Below are 22,154 nucleotides of genomic sequence, written 5' to 3'. Positions count from 1 at the left end.
AATCAAAGTAATTTAATTCCTCCTTTCTGCAGGAAAGTACAGGAATGCATGTAAATGAACAGAATCAGGCTCACATGTAAACCTTCCCATATGCTTGAATACCAGTCTATTGGATACACCTAGCTGGCTTTCTCTGCTACTTTGAACAATAAAAAAGTGTCTTGAAATCCAGAAATACAACTTGATTGCCAGTGTACCCCATAACAGATGTAGTACTTCATGCTGTACAAGTAACACTGAGGTCAGCTCTCCAGGCACTGGCAGGAGTTTCATCCTTCCCTGATTCTCACACATCTCAAGCGCTGATCTCTCCCCCACCTGCTACAGCCCCAATAGTCAGCTTTCTCCACACCAGCTCTACTTGTCTATTAGTTCTCAATGCCAGCCCAAAACTAAGCACCCTCTCAAGTGCATCAAGTGGGAGAAGAAAGAACTGAAAAAGCAAGAATTTCCACTATGCAATGAAGTGCCAAAACCTTCAGCTTTTCCAAAGAGATTTAGTCCCCTATTCTTCCTTCCCTGACACATTAAAAGCTAGGAGGGATGAAAGTCAATCTCTGATCTCCCACAGCAGTACAGGGTTACCTTTAGAGACACGGTGCTGCAACCCAGCTCTCATTTCACCTCCTGGAATTGATCAAAGCCACAATGGACAAAAACCTTTATGTTCATGTTTTCTTAGTCTCCTTCAAGTAATAGCTAAAATCTGAGACAGAGAAAAAAATAAAATAAGTAGCCTCCCAAGACACCTCCAACTAAAACAGGTCTGTTGTATTGCAGCCTCAAAATTCCATCCAGTTTGTGTATGAATACTTGCGGCACAGATACTGCAAAATAAAAAACCCCACCAATGCCACTGACTCGAAAAGGGAAGGGAGCCTGCTTTGCACCTCTGAGGGTCTAGCTTCACACACAGAGAGGCAAAGTTCAACTTGCATTCCCCCTCTTATTTTAATATTAAAGAAGAATCACGAAGAACAGAAATAATTGCCATGAAGCAATAACATTTAATACAAGGGGATTTAAGAGACCCAGAAAAGCTTCCTCCCCACCCAAGTTTTTATTGGCAGAGAGAATAAAAATGAAATCTCTGTAAAGCCTACTGTTTTTTCCTCACAAATTGTTTATACCAATTGTTTTGTTTTAAATAAAAAAAGGAGCAATATGACAAAGGACCATGCAGTTCTTGATTGAACACTGTCCCGTCTCTGGCTGTCGCAGCAGATAAATAAAAAGAGCATAATATCCAGTCAACCTAGATCTATAAAAAAACCAAACAAGAAATTAATTATATCTTCTCAAATAAGAAAATGAGAAGGAAGATGGATTTAAATGTTATCAGAAGAAAGTAATCAAGATTATTATTCTACCAGAAAATACCCCAAATGCATAGAGAAGAATAAAACCCACATCCAGAGGGACCTGGACAGGCTTGAGAGGTGGGCCCGTGCAAACCTCATGAAGTTCAACAATGCCAAGTGCAAGGTCCTGCACATGGGTCAGGGCGATTCCCAAGCACAAATACAGGCTGGGAGATCAGTGAATTGAGAGCAGCGCTGCAGAGAAGGACTTGGGGGGTGTTAGTGGATGGAAAACTGACTATGAGCCAGCAATGTGCGCTCACAGACCAGAAAGCCAACTGTATCCTGGGCTGCATCAAGAGAAGTGTGGCCAGCAGGTTGAGGGAGGTGATTCTCTCCCTCTACTCCGCTCTCATGAGACCCCACCTGCAGTGCTGTGTTCAGCTCTGGGGCCCTCAGCATAAGAAGGACATGGACCTGCTTGAGCAAGTCCAGAGAAGAAACACAAAGACGATCAAGGGGCTGGAGCACCTTCCTTATGAGGACAGGCTGAGAGAGTTGGGGTTGTTCAGCCTGGAGAAGAGAAGGCTCCAGGGACACCTTCAGGAAGTGTAGTGATAGGATGATAGGTAATGGTTTTAAAGTGAAAGAGGGTAGATTTAGACTAGATATAAGGAAGAAATTCTTCACTGTGAGGGTGGTGAGACACTGTAACAGGTTGCCCAGAGCGGTTGTGGATTCCCCCTCCCTGGAAGTGTTCTAGGCCAGGGTGGATAGGGCTTTGGCTTAGTGGAAGGTGTCCCTGCCCATGGCAGGGGGGCTGGAACTAGATGATCTTTAAGGTCCCTTCCAACCCAAACCTTTCTGTGATTCTATGAAATAAGCGATCACTGTGTTGTGTAAATGGATAGTTCACATAATAAATCTGGCTCTTCTTATGCATGATTAAACATAATTATATAGATGTTTTGCTATGTTCAGCGAGACTGACAGTACTATATTGGAAACCCCTTTAACTGGATCACAAGGCAAAAATTTCAAACAAATTTTTAGGCTGCAACTTCATACATATCTGTCTGCAGTGATCCCCCACCTCTCAACCAAGCCAATTCAGCAACATCCAGAGGGGTAGCCCAGACAACGCCCACTGCTAACAGTACAGCTGTGTTTCTTGGAAAAGTTATAATACCTCTGTACGCTGAGAGAGGATTTTAGAGCATGACAAAAGAATGTTTCCTGAGTCCAGAAAAGGTATTTTGCCATCTACATGAAAACAACCTCTGGTTTTATACAAGATATTGTGCTGGGTGTCCATGTCCAGGCGCTGGCAGCGGGGGCTGCCCGGCAGCCTCTGTGAGGAGAGGCCGGGGCTGCCCCGTGCCGGACACGGCTGGTTCCAGCTGGCTCCAACTGACCCACCACAGGGCATGGCTGAGCCCCTCGGCCATGGTGGTGGCAGCTCTGGGAAAGCATATTTAGGAAATTGCAAAACACTGCATGGCAGTGAGGAGTGGGGAAAAACACATGAGAAACAGCCCTGTGACACCAAGGTGAGAGAAGAAAGAGGGGATGAGGTGCACCAGGCACCGGAGCAGAGATTCCCCTGCAGACCATGGAGAGACCGTGGTGGAACAGGTTGTCCCCCTGCAGCCCGCAGAGACCACACTGGAGCATGTGAGACCACAGTGGAGCATGTGGTATTTCCTGAAGGACTGCAGCACCTGGGAAGTACCCATGCTGGAGCAGGGGAAAAGTGTGAGGAGGAATGAGCAGCAGAGAAGAGCTGTTCTGGACTGATCACAGCCCCCCATTCACCTTCCCACTGTGCCACTTGGGGTGGGGAAAGAGGTAGATGAGTTGGGAATGAAGGAATGATAATGAACCTGGAAAAAAGATGAGGTGGGATGAAGACAGAAGGCATTTTAGTTTTCATGTTTTTCACCATCCAACTCTATTCTGATTGACAATAAATTAAATTAATTCTCCCCAAGTCAAGTCTGGTTTGCCTGTGATAGTAACTGGTAAGTGATCTCCCTGTCTATCTTGACACATGAGTTTTTCCATCTTATTTTTTCCCCCTGTCCTTATTAAGAAGGGGGAGTGAGAGAGCAGCTGGGTGGGTGTTTGGAAGCTAGCCAACGTCAACCCAACAGAGCTATAAAAGTCTCATTTCTGTATACTCAGTCAAGTCTTTTGCAGATGTGTACCCTGAAAAACCTCCAGCAGTTAAAGCCTCCCTCTGCCGCCAAAACCCCAAGGTGCTGGCCTGCTCTCTGACACAGCTAACAAGCTAACAGAAGTTACAAGGGAAAACTCCAAACAGCAACACTGCCTTTGCCAGTCATTTCACCTCCTGTCCCCTCAAATCAATGAGACCACCCCCCTCAGCTCAGGGTATCCTTGACACTAGGTACTCAAAGATGGTAAAATAGAAGGTGACCTGATGAATGAAGAAAGGAAAGAGTGGGAGGGTGATGAAAGGTTGGGAGATGACAACTGGGGCAAAGAGAAAACTAGAACTGGGGGAGGTTGCACAACAAGGCTGGCACAGGACCTGGAGGCAGCACAGGGAGGTTGAAAAAGGACAGTGCAAAGAAACGAGACTGGCAGGAGAGCTCCATTATAGCATAATTCTTAGCAGGAAAGCAAAATTAGTCTGGAAAATGAGCAAAAACTGGGTTGAAGAACCCCTACAAGTCAATTTGGTGAAATAAGAAGGGCTGCTGTCTGTGTGACATACACACACTTCAACACATGCAGGAAAAGCAGCAAGCACTGGCAGAAGGGAAAGGCTGTCCACCATGGCTAAACCAAAGTCAAACCTCAGCCTGTGCTCACCAGCAGCAAATTGGTCCTTCCCAGGAATGTGGGCAGTGATGATGTTTCGTACAGTGCTCTTATTACTGTTACATCCCCTCTGATGGGGAGCGACCAGTCGGGATGGCAGAGGGCTACCTGTCAGGCACCCCAAGGGGCAGAAAGAGGGCCCAGAACATGTTGGAGCAGCCTTACAGCACCACAGCTTGGCTGCTGCATGAGGCTTCCCCCACCAGTCCCTTCTGCTGCCAGGTGGCTGCAGGGCAAGTCACACCATGCTCCTGGCCTGACACTGCAGGATGGGCTCCAGCAGCATGGGTGTACTAGAGTGGCAAGGGGAACTGCAGGGTTTGATGGACAGCCAGCCCCAAGGTCCAGTCTGGAAGCAGTGATCCAGTGAAAAAAAAAAAATTGGTCAAAGGATGAATTTCCCCAGCAGGTGAATGAGGGGAACCAAATCCACACCTACACATCCTTAAGAGTCCTTCACCACTTCCCAGCATAAAAGAAATTATCAAGATAACCTGTTATCATTTGGAAATAGTCAGTACAGTTGCACTGAACCAGGACACAGGGAAGTACCAACAGTCTGCAGGAAATAAACTCAAGATCATTTAGAACGAATGCAAACTTTCAGCAGGTTTGAAATGCTTCCCTTTGCCGTCTGTAGTCCTGGATTAATTAGTATCAAATTTTTCCCAGTACATTAAGATTTTTGTAAAGTGTCTGTGGTAAACTGCTTATTGTAAATTGTGCAATTCAGTAAACACAATGGGAAACATTACTGCACTGAACATTATTTGTTTAAAAAAAAGTCCTTGATAGCCTCTAATAATTCAAATAAATCTTATGATTAATACCAAAATATGAATGCAACCCATTCCATAAATTATGTGGGATTTTTTTGTGATACATCAAATGCAAGTTTTTTCTTCCATTTTTGTCTGTCTCCATTTCTCCTCTAATAATTTCAGCCTCCATGGAAATGTATTGACAAAGGACGTTTTCAAGTAACTTGATTATTCATCACTGAGTGATGTTATATACTAACAACATTTGGCCTTTAAGCTACTATGATCACTTATGTATTTCTGAAATACAGCATCTTTCTTATCCCCTAGAATTTTTTCTTTTTTTAAATAGAGTCCTCTACAGATGAAGAGCTATTTAGGGGAAAAAAAAATCCACCACACAGTAAATTAAGTGATTGCACAAAAAATGCCTTTCTGACAACATAATCGCTGTACTATCCATGTGAAAATACTGCAACACCAAAAAGTTTCAGCTTCTTAATATCTTTTCTTAAAGGAGTTTACTGTGGTTTCAAAGTTACTTATTTTGCCCTGTAGTCATCATTCAAAGGAAAAAGAGAGGTCAAGATGGTATGAGAAAAGAGGAAAGTGCACAGAACAAACAGGTTCACCGATTGCAAGACACTTTCAACAAGATTTCTGGCCCTTGAACAGTGATCTAAACAAAAGTTTTCCCCTTCTGCTCCATGGCCCATACCACTCTCCTCCTGCACACAACTTCTCAGCCTCTCAGCTCCATGCTATTCCAGGCAGAGCGTAGACTACAAAAACTGTACACCAGGTTTCCCAAGACTGCAGCTGAGACCACCAGCCACATCCTTCTTAACTTCTAATACAGTTCAGAGACTTCAGTCGTAGGACTATGTCCATGTTTGCCAGCAACGTCATCTTCTTAGCTACAACCCTTCATAAAGCTTCTCATCTGCTTTTTCACCGGCATTCAGGTCTGATGTGAGCCTGGAGTCCTGTAAATATTAATTTAGCTATTACGGTGACAATTTGTTCTTGTGCTTTAAGTCACGTGTAAGCTTTCTACACCATCTGAAGTGCTGTATACCACTGTATTACAAGCAGTAATTATTTGAAAGACTGCATCTCCACACCACTTTGGTTTATCCCTCTAAAACAGCTTATTCTTTTCCATCACTCACCTAAGTGAACTCTTCGATAGCAAAGAGTTTGCACAGCAGAGTACTAGGCAGCACACCGAAATCATCTTTACCCTTGAGAGACAAGTAGCAACACTGATGGGAGAGCTCTTAGGAATTCTCAAGTGCCAGATCTTAGAAGGATATTACGCTTGAACACAAGATTTGCAGCAAATGAAAAAAGAAATCAATTGAAACGCTACATTTTGCCTATGGTGTGCTTGTTCCCACTTTATAAGAGTCTCCTCTAAGTAACTGCATCCACGTGCTGAAGGCAGACTGTTGTTACGGGCACGAGTTCAAGCTAACAGAGGTATAATTCAGTCCCCCCACAGGTGAAGTCTGATCACATCCATAAGAAACGGGAGGCAGCTCCAACCCCAGAGCACCAGGCTGTGAACATGTTCTGGCAGGGTCACTCCTTTAACTTCTCCAATCCATATTACAGCTAAACAGAAGCCAGCAAAAGGCTTCAAGAGAACCAAACAGGAAGAGATATTAAACATAGTGCCAAAATTACTTTTCTCCATAGTTGATGCAATTTAGAAGAAATTACTAAACAAAACTATTCCTTTCCCACAAAGATCTGTGAATAATGTTAGGGTTTTGGTTTGTTTTTTAAACAATAAGATATATGAAGACCTGTAAATACAGCTTAAGACTTCACAAATATAGGCATTTAAGCTGTGACTTTTCTTTTTTAAGGAAAAACATTTTATACTGTGGCTCCAAAATAAGCTCATCAAGCTGACCAGATTGCAACAACAGTGGTACGTAGTCAAGAGAGAAACACAATAATTTCAAAAAAGGAAAAAAAAAACAACAAAGAAAACCCCTATGTAATTTAAATTACACATTTAAATCTACGTTGCATTTAGATTCTGCAATGGAAGACAGTCTTCTATGAACACAGGAATAAACCAGTCAAGAATTCAATACAAAAACTTTCCAAAGCTTTCCTGACCAGAAATTCCAGCAGAACAGTGCATACCTATTACAGTGTCCCATGGATGATACAAGTGAACACAGTTCCCAGAGAAGAGGAAAAAAGGGATTGAGAGCTCCACAGCAGCACAAATATAACAGACCAGAATTGGTCATGGAAGGACCATCTACAGCAAGATAACATAGATTTTTATGAAGTATTGACTTCATATTGAAGTATGAAGAATATTGAAGCTATACTCCATCGTCTTTTGGGTCTTGCAGATTATGTTCCTGTTCTCTAAAGGCAGCAAATTACTTAACTTTATATTTTAATTTTCATCTTTTTTAGTTACCTCATATGCACCTTCAGCTACATTCACTAAATAATTCACTTTTACAGATGTCTTTCTCATAACATTTCAAAACTCCTTGGTAATCCAACTGGGCTTTACTAGCTAGCCAGCTGAAAACAAAACAAAAACTATTAGAAACAAGTAAGCTTTTAATAACAATTCTGCTCTGACGTTACTGAAATACAGAAATCCCACATCTTGATCTTTCCTGATATTAGAATTCATTATAATCTGCACGTCTCTTTCTTTGAACGGAACACTGATTCCCCAAGGTATCGCCTCTGATGTATAAGAAGTCGAAGCTTGCAGGGAAGCAAAGCATTCTCATAAAGGCATTATATCTTCCTTTGAAACAGAACTGGGAACTTGCAAGTTTAATTTTCAAAAGTCCACATCCCAAGAAAGTTTGCTTTTAAAAACTGCAAAAAGGAGGTAGAGCTTCTGTTCTTATTTTAAAGACAAACATACCATAGCATGTTGTGAAGCAATAGGAGCTGCAGCATGAAGTTATTATGAAAGGTTTCAGAGGCAGCAAGCTACCTTGAAAGGATTTTCTCTCAGGAGAATGACTGAAAATAAGATTAATACTCTTGAGAAAGCAGAAAGTAAACAAATCTTATACAGAATGATATTCTGTTTTTCAAGATAACTCATTACCATAGGTAGAACTAGCAGTATTGTCTCCTAAAATCGGACTTTATAAAGTTAAGAATTGGGCAGACTAATAACTACTGCCAAAGCTAAAACAGCAGCGCTGTGGTAGCCGCTTCTCTACAGATTGAAGATTTTAGGGAGAACTATCTTTTCTAGGACCACCTAATTCAGCAGAAGAAAAAAAGGAAGGGAAACTCATCATGAGAGATTACTTACTCCTTGAAAACAGTGTTTCTAAAGCCCTAAAAACAGGAACAGGCAAGCAATCAACACTGAACAAGCAAACAATAAATAAAAAAAAAAAAAAGGACATCACACCAAAAAAACCCCAAACCAATAAGCTAGTTGCTACAGAATAAGGCCCTTTTTCAGGGGAAAAATAATTGTCAAACAATTATTTCTAAAAAAATGTATATGTATTTTGCTAAATAAGGTTTGATATAATTTGATATCCCATTAAAAACATAACCACTCTTTTCCTCAAATAGAACAGAGCAAGTTGCAAGAGGCATATAGGAGGTACAGGAAAAAAACCAACTAATTGGGACAGACAATTATCAACATTAAACACAAAACAAGCTACAGAAAAAAAAATCGTACTTCTTAATCAAATAAATGTATTTTCTAACTATTTTATTATACCTATCATAGAAAAGGGTGTATGTCCAACTGACAACACTCGTCTGTTTAGTCAAGTGTACTGGAGTAAAATTGTCTTGACTTCAGATAGCACAGTATGCCTTCAAACTTAAGGCCTAACTGTGTTTCATGACCCTGGAGCATCCCAGCCCACCAGCTGAAAAGACCTTGTCAACAGCAGTGTAATACAGCAACATCGATGTACATGTGGAAACAAAGATTCAAGTTGACAGAGAGATTCATCTTCACAGACAAGTTCTTGAACTCCCATTAGACCAGAAACTTTTAAATCTCATCATCTGGCCAAAATTAAATGGGGTAGCTTCATGGTGGTACTTGTCCCAGTAAATATGGGGACATCATTTTGGGAAGTGATGTTTGTTTTCTTAAGAGAAAGCAGAGGTTTCTCATGGCCTCCCCCTTTTCATGCAAGCAAAATAATGTGTGAGTCCTATCACTTTGAATCTGATGAACTCTGGTCTTGAACGAAGAGATTCCATGAAAAATATAGTGTGGTAAAAATGCAGCAGACCAGCAAAATGAATGCAACACCCAAAATCAACTCTAGATACAGTTTTTATTGTAAACAGTTTGGCAACTCTTCAGGATGCAGGATATATTTCCTTATGACAGTCACATGGATATTCCTTACTACGACTTGGATTGTAGCCATCACATGCCAGCTCAGCACTTCCCACTAGCCAGAGACCCATGCAGCTCTGTCCCACCTACACTGCCTACAGCTGGACAACTCAGCATGGGGAATTCTTCCCTACACCTATGGGACTTTTTTTCAATATCTCCACCCCTCACCCTCCCCATAAGAGTGGTCAAACCCCTGAGCAGATGTCCATACAGGTCACAGTCTTCATCCTTGGAGGTGTTCAAATTCCTCCAGATGCTCAGTGGAGATCTTACCCATTGAATCAACAGGCGAATGAGTCACCTCACTCTACAGTAGACACCTTACAAATGGCCCAAATGAGTGGATGACCTAATGACACTAGCCTCCGCTGACCAGATCACCACTAACTAAATGGGAGTCCAGACAAATGTGCCCAGATTTACAGATCTTACTGAACCTGTCCCCTTCCCAAGCTTTTCTTCTTGCACGAGCAAACCGATTTCTCCAGTTAAATAAAAACACTAAAACTAGCTAACTCATTTCTGAATCCCTGGTTACATCCATGACAGTATCTGCTACTTCAACATTACAGCACTTGAAGTAATAAAGCCTCGTATGTATCAAGTGAGAGAAATAATCCTACTGTATGGACGATTTTGTAGTTTACAATAATTAGGTATATTCCCTGAAAGTTTTCTGCTCTTTTATTTGTAAAGTATATGAAGGGTAGTTGCAGTGCACAGTAGCATAAGGAACGCAGATTCATTCATAGCATGAAGGACACAAATACTGTACAGTCACTAAAAAGGCTGACACAAAACTTTACATCTCTCAGTTTCCATCCTGATGCAGCATCACAGGTTGCAAGACACTCTGAAAGTGGAGCATTTTATTACCCCAAAATACCAGATGTTTCTGGCATCATGACAAGACAGCAGCATGCTTGCAACACCCACAATAATCTACAACTTGTAGAAAACCAACACTTAAGGGAAGTAACACTTAAGGACCAATGCCTCTCTTTAGAAAAGATACTCTGTTTAAGCCAAAAATTGGAGTTTTTTGTAACAATTTCATGAATTATTTAATCATAAACAGTATCAAACAACAGAAAAATAAGGAAAAAGAAACCAAGATTCTCTGATTCTTCTGTAAACATCACCTCATCTTTTGACAAGGGAATTTTTCACCAGTATTTGATCTCCATTTCTGCTAACTTTCAGAGCTATGGAAATAATGCATATTCAGCCTAAATTCTTAACCTCTTACAACCAGATGCAGGACTTTCAGGCATATTTAGCAACACCATATTGCTCCTATGAACAACTGCTACGAAATAATCTTAAAAAAAAAAAAGAATGATGACTATGTTGCTTATATACACTGAAGTCCCAGACTCACATGTTAAAGAATAAATTCACACTCTCCATTAGCCATCTGGTTTAAAGCCAAGTATTTTTCTCCTCCACCCAGAAATCTTGTATAAACATAAGAATAGTACATTACTGTTCTTTCAAGATGAACACACCTAGCAAAAATCAACAATTCCCTCTAAGGCAGATTCACGAACACATTTTATGAGGATGAATTTGCAGCCTGTCCATTTCTGACAGCAGTCAGAAACAATACCTATTTCTGAACAGGAGGCTGAAAGAAATACCAAAAAAAAAGATATTTTAGAATCTGGTCATGAGCTGCTATTGCCACACACTTAATTTTCAGGGCAGTAGTTCCCACTCATAGTGGTATGACCTCACTCAAACAACACTAAAGTTCTGATTACTTCCAGGTTATCCCACTGCTTTTACATCATAGGACAACCAGTAATTGTTCAGCAGTATATTAGCTCAACAGGCATTTTAAAGTCAAATAACGACAGATTTGCCTCACTCAACTAACATTTGATACCAGTGTTTAAATTATTCAAGTCTTTCAGATGCTTGTCCCTTCTCTAATATTGAATGTTATCTTTACAGTCATAAACAGTAGGCTCCCATCCATCAACAGTCTTATAATTCCTATTAATTTGACTAAATTAGTATCTTCAAAGCAGAATAGCAAAAAAAAAAAAAAAAGGACAGTTTGAGGTGTTTTTTAAATTCATGTCTGACCTTCAGAGGCACTGTTGTCAAAACAGGTAAAATCAATTAAATTCATTTTTGAAAAAATATAAATTACCAGGAAAAACCATACTACTCAAACTAAAAGTATACTGAGTTCTAACAATTATGCCAAAAAACTATCTGACAATTTTCCTTTGCTAAGCCTCTTGCAGTTTATTTCTACGTCAAAACATTCACGCAAGGGTGTCCATCACTACCAGTAAGGGAAAATCCAGATTGCCTCCCCCAGAACAAATTATTCGCCCTTTCATCTGCCTGGCCTCAGGCCATGTATTGACTCCTCTGCTAGTACTTAGCCTGCTCCTCATTCAGTCACCCCAATGGGAGATCTGCAGGCTTTGCTTGCATGCCTGGAGCTTTCCCCCAAGCCACCCACTGGAGCGGGACAGAAGAGCTGTAACCTTCAGTCTCAAGAGGGTTTTTTGCCCGCGGATCAATCAGACTAGCAGTTTCACCAAACTTCTAGCAAAGGATAACTGAACCTCTAAACAAAACTGAGGCACCGCCAACCTCTCTCCGCTCCTGATGACATTACTCCTCTCTTGTAATGACAGTTAAGGAAGTACATTCTATACACCTTCCCAAAAATAGAGACGACTGGTGTATCATCATCTTGCACACATCTCCAAAATTTCTCATTCTGATTACTACTGGGGATAATGCAGAAGCTCACATGCCAGCCATTTTGCAGTTTCTGCCTGTTTTCCTCTACATTTTATTCATAGGTACCTTTTACAGATTCTCACAGTACTGCTTAGAAGTCAAGATTTGCTGATTTCTTTTAACCATGACACTTAAGGGGTCAAAAGCATTTCCATCTTGTTTCAGACTAAGACAGTTTAGCCCAGTACTCTGCCTGTGACAAAAGCTAGCAGCAGGTTCTGTAGAGGAAGACACAAGATCTTCATGACAGACTGGAGGCAATTTGCCTTAAATAAAAATTTCATCCTGTAATAAACAGACAAGCTTAGACCTTCAGTGTTCACAGCCTGAAAATATGTTTTGATAGTAATTCAAAATGAGGATAGTCTAGTCTGTATATTAGAGTTTTCTGAAGGTAGGAAGAAGTTTAGAAAAAAGATAAATTCCTTCCTCACTCAGAGCAACAGGCAGGAAAGATCCTCCCAGCACCCAGTTCAGAGTGACCAGAGGGCCTCAGTCCAAATAATAACATGTTTCACACCAAGGAGCATCACTCAGAACAAACTGCAGGGGTAGCAAGCCTTCAAAATATATCAACCAAAGGAACCAAGCTTGGAAAGTGTCTGATATACCAATCCTACCACAAAAATATTAACAAATAAATGAAAACACCATGAGATAAAGAGTGATAAGAGATAGTTTTCTCCACTTGCAAGATATGTTTAGTTTGGGGCTTTTTGTTTTAAATACAAGTTATCCAAAGTTTTAGTCACCAACTCCAGCAAGTTATTTGCTGCCACATTTGCTGTTCCTCAATGACAGCAAGGACAGCTGAGAAGACTTCCCTCCTGGAAACAAATTATCAAAATTATAATATTCAGATTACATTATCTCAATTTTTTCATTAAAAATCAGGAATGAGGATGGGAGTTGCACTGCTGCAAAGTATACCATGAAACATCAGCAGCTGCAGCTGCATCCTGTAATCTCAGTGAGTTTCAAGACAGCTGTTGTAAAGAAAAGGAAGAGAAGGAACACACAATTTTTTTTACCAGAAGTGCTCCTCACTTCCATCACTAGGTCTGTAAAATACCACTTCCAGGGAGAAGCAAACCAGTGAAATAAAGGGGAGTGGGGAAATCTCTCAGTCTGGGAACAAACCCAGAAATGTAGACTCAACATCTGACAAAGACAGTGAAAAACTAGCAAGTTTTGAGTATTAATAGTCCATGCTCTTTCTTAGCTATTTTAATACAATGGCTGGCTCCATAGCCATACCATGTTACATTCCTCCAGACAACTAGGAGGAGCTGATATTTGACATTTGCACGCTGACAAAGACACAAACCTGGGGGAGGGGGACACGACACTATTTCACCATTTTTCAGATCTGTGTAGATTAGGAAAAAAGCATACAACTATATCGGATTTTTAATTATGCACCAGTTATAATTACTTGATTTCTGCTTAAAGGAAATGGCCAAGGAAATTTTCTCACTCTGCCTGATGCTGCCAAACCTATTCAAGAATGACATATTTAAATTAAAATGTTAAAGTTTATCAGCCTTTTTTTTTTTTCTTCCTACTGCTTTATGATTGCAGAGTGGCATGATTTTTCTCAAAGTCTACCACTTAAAAAGCTTAAGAAAATCTCAGAAATATTTATTTCATAGTGTTGCATAATGTCATTATTAGCATTTTATTTCAAATCATGACTCATGGATATTCATTCTGAAAAGCTATAACATAAAAGCACTAGGAAGCATGCAGTGAGAGACCAGAGCAATAATGAAAACAAGAATGGAAATCAATAAAGAGAAAAAGAACTAGAGCAATGGGACCTGGACCATATCACAGGCCGTAATTCACTGGTGACTAACTTAGACTGAATGCTAACGACTGTATGCTGGCAGGAACGCATTTGATCAAAACCTACCTGACACAGCACAGAGCTCAAAAGACAAATCAAGCAGGTCTCTCTGAAGCTACCATAATTAGAGCTTAGCAGTGTGACCATCTTTTGTTCCCTTCTTAAAAAGAAAAAAAAGAGGAAAAAAGAAGAAAATAGTCTTAAAGCTATTAGTCTCTGTAAATGCTTAGTTACAACTTCACAATGTATTCACAGAGCATCTACTTGTGCAAAATCCCACTGAAATGAAGGGAAGTTCACTTGCTCATGTTCCCTAAAGGCCAGGATGTGAGCAGGGCATTGCAGACACCTGAATGGGAAGAGGTTAAGTGATTCCAGGACAGCTCACATATTTAATAACACAAAAGCAAATGAGATAACATCAGATGTTTGAAAGAAACAATGAAAGGAAGTTGGCTGAAAGCCTCCCACCCTTCCCCCCCGTGACAACAAGCACACTCAAAGACAAGCCTAACAAAAATGAGCCAACAGGGGAATTACTGGGGTAGAATGAAAGCTGTAAAATCCAAACCCAAGGGAGAATAAAGACACTTTCAAACACGGACCACTACAGGTCTACATTTATAGAGCAGTTCTCTGAGGTGATGGGGAGTGCTACCAGGGAATCCAGGGAAAGAGACTGGGCATGTCACCTTGGCACCACAAAGCAGGAATACAAAGGTACAGGCAGCAAGGACAAAATCCCAAATTGGTAGGTTAATATGTTTCACTGCTCAGTGAATATGCTCTGTTCATCTCCAGCCTATGCCCAAGCAAAAGTAACTGCGCTTCCTCTTGTGTGTGTGTGAGTGACAGTGTCTTTCCTTCCATCACATTTTGACATGGGTGGAAGCCACAGCTTTCTCCTCCAGACAGCTTAGGACCCACTTTAATCCAGTGAGAACCCACTGATTGGCTGCAGTTTACATTCAGGGTTTATTTTCTGTCCTTGGGTCTTTCATTTAAGTTCACACAGAAGAAAAAACACTATCTTACCTTTAAATAAACTCACCACTAAGTTCTTTGCAGGTGGATTTATGACAACTCTAGGAGACAGCTGAACTGCAGCTGTCTGCTTATGAATGGAGCAGCAAACTGTATGAAGAAAATGGAGTGTCTCCAGGTTTCTTTTTAAACCTCTGATGAGTTAATTCAAGTGAGGTACACAGTCAACCCATCAGTGTCTGAAGTGACACCAAAGCCTTATTCAAACTAGTAGGAGTGGAAAACCTGCAATTTTTTCCTCCACAAAACACTGCATAAAAGTTGGGGGGTTGTTTGTTTGTTGTTTTTTATAATATCCACTTGTTTTAAAGGGAATTTTTCTAACAGTAATAAATCAATTTTGGAGAAAAGAAATTGGACTAACCTTGTCACATACAATTACCAAGTACCCTTCCCTATTAGATCACCAGGAGGGGCTGAGCAACAGATCTTTAGATGCTCAGCACAGGCCTTTAAGTCGGGAGTAAATCCTTATGTTTTATCCTGCAAAAGCTGCTTAAAAAGATTTCGGTACACACTGTGCTGGGAATTTATGCATCTAATGAAAAGCAACAGAACAGGATTCCCGATCTCCAACTCCCTCACTGCATTAGAAACATGCCAGAGGAACAGAGCTGACACTCTTGCATAGCTATTGCATAGTGAACTTGGATGGGGGTGTGTCTGCTATTCTGGAGATGCAATTTCCTTTCCAAACTTCAGATAAAAATCAACTTTCAATATTTCTGTTATTTGTAAAGTGACAGTAGAGGACCAATACTTAGCTATCCTTCATGTTTTACACAGAGGGCATAACAATGAAGGACTGAAGCATACAGAAATCAAAGCTTTCAGAGGGAGAGATTGAGCTTATTCCTTCCTCTAGCTCCCAGTTCTGCACTCTTTTATCAAGGCTACCAAGTTAATTTGACAGGATGCCTCTTCCCCTTTCTAAAGCTTTTCTTCCTTCTAGTGCAAAGGAACAGACAACATAATCTTGAACGAAAAGACACAGATGCTGTTCTGTAAAATCCAGTACAGACGAGGAGTGTGCAAAGTGGAAGAGAGTTGTGGTCAGTGAGGTTTGATTAACTTTGTGCAAATAAATCTCACAGGAACAAGAACCACAGTTTCAAAGTGATTCACTCATTCCCTAGCACAAAGTGCGAACACTGTTCCCAAGAAGCACAGAAATAATGACTGACATTCAGAATAATTCACAGTATGTTCTTTGTCCCAGTTTTTCCCAAAATTATAATTACTTAGAAGTGCTGAGCAGGAGTAAGGCAGACAGGCCAAGGTTCCTTGCAACCTTCCAATGTGGGAGATGCCTGAACTATACACTATAGGCAGGATAAAAGATGAGGTGGACCCAGGGGTCACTCACTGGTGCACTCAACCACAAAGTTGTGGTGTCAGAGGAAGTTAGGCAGGAAGCACAAATCTGCCTTTTGTCGCACAGAAAACCAATGTATATGCATGTCAGTAGGTTTAAAAACAAAAACACTGGCTCAAGTGTGCTGGCTAATACTTTAGAGGGGATAATTAACTCTAAACACTGTAGCATAACTGCGCCATTATACATGTTGTCTGCTAAGAACATTCAAGTCATATACAAAAGTATAGTCAAGATTCACAAGTCTAGATGCATTCTGTAGAGAAATCAGCACATCCTGACCATTTAACCTCCAGTGGTCAACAAAAAGTTTGACCCAACAGATGTTTGTTAAACCTCTGCTCTGCAGCATGCCAAATGTGGCCAGGGCAGAATGTCAGAAGTAGCCTTTTTAGAAGCTTACTGGATGACCCGGAACTCAGGACTTTTTATAGCAGTTGGGCTAAAAATGAATTAAAAGGAAGGCACACAGCAGTGCTGCAACTGAATACATACGAATTGTGCCACTGAACAGTCTTTGTTCTTTATCACTGTAGCACTTAATTATTTTGAGAGCTTGCTGATATGCACAGTTATTGAACATGAATCTGGTCTCAGCAGTTTGTATTTTGTCAGAAATATCTTTTTAGCATGGAAACTGAGAAGTGATAATTCATTCTCTACATCAAGGAATTAAGAGGAGTTAGTCAATTCAGTTACCTAGACTGAAAAGTTGAGAGACTTGACTGAGGCGGCGTGGAAGTTCTTTAGAAGAAGAGTCTATCATCAACAAGAAACTTGTCTGGCATCACTCAAAGAAATCTCCTTCCCAAAGCAGGGCAGCAGGTCTCTATATTCAGTAGAGCATAGACTCCTCAGGAGAAGGATATAAAAATAAGGTTAGAGTCAAGGTAATGGGGCAATGTCTGTCCCAGAACTGGAAGGTGTAGATATACAAAGTCACAGATTTGCCAGAATTATTTAAAATATGATAACATCAAGTAATCCGTTTACTTTTTATTCTTGCTTTCTGGCTAAAAGAATACTGTAGATCTTACCTAGACAACAGTTAAGTAGCTGAGATACTGCTACAAAGGGGAAAAAAAAAAAATCCATAAAAACAGGAGGGTAAGTGTTAAAGGAGAAAGAGCAGGCCTTCAGAAAGGTAGCTGAAAAGTTCTGGACAGCTGTACCTGCAAATTAAACATAAATGTAGTATTTCCATACTTGTTACGACAGAAAGGACAGAAACATGACATTGTAATCTTCTGATTTTGAAGATTGATATTGAAATTCAAGGCTGGGATGCACTAGGACACACAGTGGATAAGAAAACCGTACTGGAAAACACAGCCAGCATGGGAGCTGTGGTAACATAAATGGGGTGAAATTCAGCATCACACACTTCAGGCCAGGACTCACAAGAACTTCTGCAAGACTTTCATTCTCTTTGGCTGCTCTGAGCTGAAGGTGCCTCAGCGCACCCCAGGCACCACGCAAACATGGAAGGATAAGGAAGGTGCATTAATTCCAGCTGCAAAACATAAAGAGAAAGGCCATTAGAATTATAAGAGAAGGAAAGAGACTACTGCCTGAGGGATGGCTCAGAGCTTGGATTGTTTCATACAGCAGAACAAGACACCATTCTCTACTAAATCCTTCAGGAAGGAAAAGCTGTTATTTTAACTGAAGGGCAGAGCTGACAGAACAGCATGTGGGTATAAAACAAACTGCAAATGCATTTAGTTGGGAAACAGAAGTCTCACAACTATTAGAATAATGAAGAACAGCAGGGATACCTAACTGAAGTTTTACCTGCTCGTATAAGAGACAAGAGGTCTCTTTTTTGGACATGTGACTGCATCAACCCATGAGCTCCCTTCCCATTTGGTGTAAAACTATGATACACAGTAACTTGTTTGTGCATTGAAGACATTCATAAGCTTTGCAATAATTTTCAAGATAAGCTTTCTATCCCACAGCAAAGCACTAATTTCATTCAGCCACGATATATGCTAGAGTGCTTACTAGGTGCACCTGAGGCATGGTAGCTTTGTTAGCCCAGCTTACTACATGTTCTGTCAAAAGCAAAGCATTTAATTAAACAGGTATCACTAAACGCACAAATATCGTAGCTGAGCTGTTTGGCAGTAGTGGTGCTATTCTCTGGTAACTATTTTGTGACTCAAAGAATCTTCTGAACTGATAGGTGGATAAAATACCTGTTTTAACACATGAATTATTGAGGGGAAACCTGCAGATACCTACTTGTGCCACCTTTCAGAGAAAGCCCTTATTTTGGTTTACCAAGTTGTATGCACGCAATTTACAAACACATACATGAAACTTAAGAGCTACTAGATAAGAAACAGTGTCCCTAACTCAGCCTATCTCAAAGCATCCACAAGTTTGACTCTTCTTTAAAAAAAAAAAGTAAAATTTCTCCTGCATTAAATGCCATTCCCTCTTTAAAACTATATTAGTTTAGTCCATTCTGATCTCTCACTCCTCTGCACTGATTACACAAATTTATTTACTTACTATAGAAAAAAAAATCAAATTATGTTAATGTTTTATTGCACTTAAAATTATTAGGCTTAAAATTAGCAAGCAACTTAAAAGCATTTTGATATAGTTTTACGACTTTGATAGTACCCTAAGTTCTATTATTTTACTTATTCATATGAATGACTGTAGTATTACCTAACACCTGCCTTAAACACACAAATGCATATACTGTCCAAGGATGGGTTCACTCCATTGACAAAACAACACAGTTTCTCACTCTGAATCCTTCATCTTTTTTGAATAAAAAAGGTTAGAGGCTACGTAAATTCTTCTGATGCCATTATGCAATTCTGTCCATTTTCCAGGCTCTCCAGCATTATAGACTGAAATGGCTTTGCATCGCTGACCATCTGTATTGCTCAGAGCTTCAACATCTCAAACCTCTTTTCTCAATCTCTCAGTTTACCTATCACTCCAGCTATTATAATCAGTATGCATTACCCCATTTATCTTAATTAGCACTGAGGCAGTGTGATTCTGATCACTGATATGAAGAAGCTGTTCCACTCTAACCACATTACTATTAAAAATAAAATGGGCCAACTTCTTTTTTTCACCCCAAAGAGTGGCTTACGACAGCTGTGCCAGTTGCTCTGCAGCCTGACTAAAGTCAAAATGAGAAAAAGGTAAGAGCTGTCTGCACAGTGGTACAGTGCAGAGTGTTAGGGCTTTTTTGACTTTTGTCTTTTTTAACCACACAATCAGGATAGTTGTTTTCTTGTTAGAAGTAATTATTTTTCCATTGCAGGCAAAAAAATATAAATTGAATCAAATTAGGAAAATAAATTATCCTTCACACCGAGAACGCATACTATGTTTCAATCCAGAGCAAGTTTCTGCAGCCAAGGTATAAATCATAGAATGGTTTGGGTTGGAAGACACCTTAAAGATCATCTAGTTCCAACCCCCCTGCCGTGGGCAGGGACACCTTCCACTAGATCAGGTTGTTCAAATGCCCATCCACCCTGGCCTTGAACACTTCTAGGGAGGGGGCATCCACAACTTCGCTGGGCAACCTGGTCCAGTGTCTCACCACCCCCACAGTGAAGAATTTCTTCCTTTAATCTAAATCTACCCTTTCAGTTCAAAACCATTACCCCTCGTCTTATCACTACACTGATAAAGAGTCCCTCCCCACCTTTCCTGTAGCCCCCTTTAAGTACCATCAGGCTGCTTTAAGGTCTCCCCAGAACCTTCTCTTCTCCAGGCTGAACAACCCCAACTCTCTCAACCTCTCCTCCTAAGGGAGGTGCTCCAGCCCTTTGATCATCTTTGTGGCTTCCTCTGGACTCATTTCAACAGGTCCATGACCTTCTTGTGCTCGAGGCCCCAGAGCTGAACACAAGACTCCAGGTGGAGTCTCATGAGAGCAGACTAGAAGGGAAGAATCACCTCCCTTGACCTGCTGGCCACACTTCTCCTGATGCAGCTCAGGATACAGTTGGCTTTCTGGTCTGTAAGCACACATTGCTGGGTCATAGTGAGATTTTCATCCACTAATACCCCCCAAGTCCTTCTCTGTAGGGCTGCTCTCAGTCCACTCATCTCCCAGCCTGTATTTGTGCTTGGGATCACCCCGACCCCTGTGCAGGATCTTGCACTTGGCCTTGTTGAACTTCATGAGGTTTGCACAGGCCCACCTCTCAAGCCTGTCCAGGTGCCTCTGGATGGCACATCCCTTCCCTCCAGCATGTCGACCACACCACACAGCTTGGTGTCTTCGGCAGACTTGCTGAAGGTGCACTCAGTCCCACTACCCCTGTCACCAACAAAGATGTTAAACAGTGCTGGTCCTTAACACTGACCTCTGAGGAACACCACTTGTCACCGGTCTCCACTTGGACATCGAGCTGTTGACCACAACTCTCTGAGTGTGGCTATCCAGCCAATTCCTTATCCACTGAGTGGTCCATCCGTCAAATCCATGTATCTCCAATTTAGAGACAAGGATGTCATGTGGGACAGTGCCAGATGCTTTGCACAAGTCCAGATAGATGATGTCAGTTGCTCTTCCCTTATCCACCAACCCCGTAACCCCATCGTAGAAGGTCACCAGATTTGACAGGCACAGTTTACCCTTAGCAAAGCCATGTTGGCTAACACCAATCACTTCCTTATTCTCTATGTGTCCTAGCACAGTTTCCAGAAGGATCCACTCCATGATCTTGCCGGGCACAGAGGTGATACTGACTGGCTGGTAGTTCCCCACATCTTCCTTTTTTCCCCTTCTTAAAAATGGTGGTTATGTTTCCCTTTTTCCTGTCAGTGGGAACTTCACCAGACTGCCACTGACTTCTCAAATATGATGGATAGTGGCTTAGCCACTTCAGCTGCCAGTTCCCTCAGGACCCACGGATGCATCTCATTAGGTCCCATAGACTTCTGCATCTTCAGGTTCTTTAGATGGTGTTGAACCTGATCTTCTCCTACAGTGGCCAGTTCCTCCTTCTCCCAGTCTCTGCGTTTGCCTTCTGCATCTTGGGTGCTGTGGCTGGAGCACTTGCCAGTGAAGACTGAGGAAAAAAAGTTGAGTACCTCAGCCTTCTCCATATCCTGGGTAAAGAGGTCACCTGTTTCCTTCCAGAGAGGGCCCACATTTTCCCTACTCTTCTTTTTATCACACACGTACCTACAGAAGCTTTTCTCGTTGCCACTGACATCCCTGGCCAGATTTAATTCTATCAGGGCTTTGGCCTCCCTGTCCTGATCCCTGGCGGCTCAGACAGTTTCTCTGTATTCCTCCCAGGCTACCTGTCCCTGCTTCCACCCTCTCTAGGCTTCCTTTTTGTGTTTGAGCTTGTCCAGGATGAACTCTGTGTTCATCCATGCAGGCCTCCTGGTGTTTTCGCCTGACTTGCTCTTTGTTGGGATACATTGCTCCTAAACTTGGAGGAGGTGACCTTGAATATTAACCAGCTTTCTTGGGCTCCTCTTCCCTCCAGGGCTTTATCCCATGCTACTCTATCAAGCAGATCCCTGAAGAGGCCAAAGTCTGCTCTCCTGAAGTCCAGGGTAGCGAGCTTGCTGCATGCCCTCCTCACTGCCCTAAGGATCTTGAACTCCACTATTTCATGGTCACTGCAGCCAAGGCTGCCCTTGAGCTTCACATTCCCCACCAGCTCCTCCCTGTTGGTGAGAACAAGGTCCAGCATAACACATCTCCTCATCGGCTCCTCTATCACTTGGAGAAGGAAGTTATCATCAACGCATTCCAGGAACCTCCTGGATTGCTTACGCCCTGCTGTGTTGTCCCTCCAACAGATATCAGGGTGATTGA

At 41.4% G+C, this 22,154-nt stretch overlaps 1 protein-coding gene across 10 annotated transcripts in view; it reads right to left on the bottom strand.

Moving 5' to 3' along the window:
• CADPS2 (calcium dependent secretion activator 2) overlaps window positions 1–22,154 on the bottom strand; it is a 321,289-nt gene that overhangs the window by 285,904 nt on the left and 13,231 nt on the right. The window contains exon 1 of one of the 10 annotated variants that reach the window (XM_074870161.1): window positions 17,030–17,048. The exons of the other annotated variants lie outside the window; for them this stretch is intronic. The gene's annotated coding sequence lies outside the window, so the exon portion shown is untranslated. Of the gene's footprint in view, window positions 1–17,029; window positions 17,049–22,154 lie in introns of those variants that run through there. 10 annotated transcript variants of the gene reach the window in all.

This window comes from Strix uralensis, chromosome 5 (assembly GCF_047716275.1).
Source record: "Strix uralensis isolate ZFMK-TIS-50842 chromosome 5, bStrUra1, whole genome shotgun sequence".
Lineage (NCBI taxonomy): Eukaryota > Metazoa > Chordata > Aves > Strigiformes > Strigidae > Strix > Strix uralensis.
This window is presented reverse-complemented; position numbering and strand designations above follow the sequence as displayed.